We start from the raw sequence: 1,631 nt of genomic DNA, 5'->3' as shown, positions 1-1,631 counted from the left end.
TGACTTCATAAAATTCATTCTAAAAACCTTTAAAAAAATCTCCAAGTGGGGGCAGCTAGGTGGTGCAGTGGATTGAGCACCAGCCCTGGAGTCAGGAGTACCTGAGTTCAAATCCAGCCTCAGACACTTAACACTTACTAGCTGTGTGACCCTGGGCAAGTCACTTACCCACAATTGCCTCACCAAAAAAAAAAAATCTCCAAGTGTTTTCCCCATCTATAAAATGGGGATAATAATAAATTGGATCAGGATTGTTATAGCAAATAAGATAATATCTAAAGCATTTGGCAAACCTTAAAGCTCTACATGATAGTAATTATTATTATTATTATTATTGTTGTTGTTGTTGTTGTTTCCCCATTGAACTTGTCTATTAGCAAACATATGAATCATAGCATGGCACTGAAGAAAAAAAAAAACCTATTCCTAGCTATGGTGAACTAAGAGGCACAGAAAAATGGTGAGACTGAGACAACAAAGTAGTAGAAGAAATTTAACCTATTTCTATCTCACTGCAAACAGATCTAGAAAATGCACCACAACAAATATTGACTAGGAAGTCCTAGAAAAAACATCATAGTGAGTTACTTTTTCTAGCCCAGGTCAGCATAGGGATTCAGACAGAAAGGTCTGCAAACACTGGAGATGAGATGTACAGAGTTTTCCAGAGCAAGGAAAGGCTGTGCGTTATGGTGAGAGCCCCCATATCCAGTATAGAGGAAATTAAATTTGTATAGGGCATGGGGACAGGTGCCAAATGGCAGTCTTGTCACTCATAATTCAGTTCCAAGTTATATATCAGAGGTAGACTATCCCTGCACCTAGGGGTAGCATTTCAGGGTAAATAGAGGTCAAGGGTTCTAGACTGTGTTTCAAGTAAAGAGCAAATCCACAAGTGACTAGCAGCTGTGCAGCTCAGACCCCAGGAGTAAAGCACGGTATAATTTCCAGCTTTTAGTGCAAGCTGAAGGCTGTAGAAGAAGAACTAGTTCTGAACAATAGCAGTTTACTGAAAATTCTAACAGATTGAGTCCACAAACCTGTTGCTCAGACTCAAACACAAGCCAGGAACTTGTAGAGCTCAGACTCTGTCCTCCATCAGAACATTTTTAGAGGACCAAATATTTGTAGTTTCCCAGTATGAGCTGTCTCTAAAATACTGAAATAACACCCTGAAAAAAAGTAGTAGAAAAACCAACCCAGACATTCCCTTCTCCAGGGTACAGAGTCTTCACCTAACATAAAGTCTGAAGTCAGGAAGTAGGCGGTAAGAATAAGCAAACAAATAAACCAAAAAATATTCACCATAAAAACTATTATTGTGTGCTCGCTACGGCAGCACATATACTAAAATTGGAATGATACAGAGAAGATTAGCATAATATGGGAATTTTTCCATGACTACTCATGTATAACTTATTTTGAATTGATTGAATTCTTGTGGGTGGGGGACGGGAATGGAGGGGGAAGAGAAGTTGGAACACAAACTTTTTTGAAAATTGATGTTAAAATTTTGTTTTTACATATATTTTGGAAAATAAAATTCTATTCAGAATAAAAAAAACTATTATTGTGACAGGAGAAATCAAGATAAAAACACAGAAGAAAATTACTCTAAAACATCTATAAGC

The 1,631-nt window shown here is 37.4% G+C and overlaps 1 pseudogene; it reads left to right on the top strand.

Annotated features, from left to right (window-relative positions):
• The first annotated feature begins 1,323 nt into the window (after positions 1–1,323).
• Positions 1,324–1,380, top strand: LOC122752342 (annotated as a pseudogene).
• Positions 1,381–1,631: the final 251 nt, after the last annotated feature.

The sequence above is a fragment of the Dromiciops gliroides genome, chromosome 3, assembly GCF_019393635.1.
Source record: "Dromiciops gliroides isolate mDroGli1 chromosome 3, mDroGli1.pri, whole genome shotgun sequence".
NCBI lineage: Eukaryota > Metazoa > Chordata > Mammalia > Microbiotheria > Microbiotheriidae > Dromiciops > Dromiciops gliroides.
The sequence above is the reverse complement of the archived record's forward strand: the minus strand, read 5'-3'. Positions and strand labels throughout refer to the sequence as shown.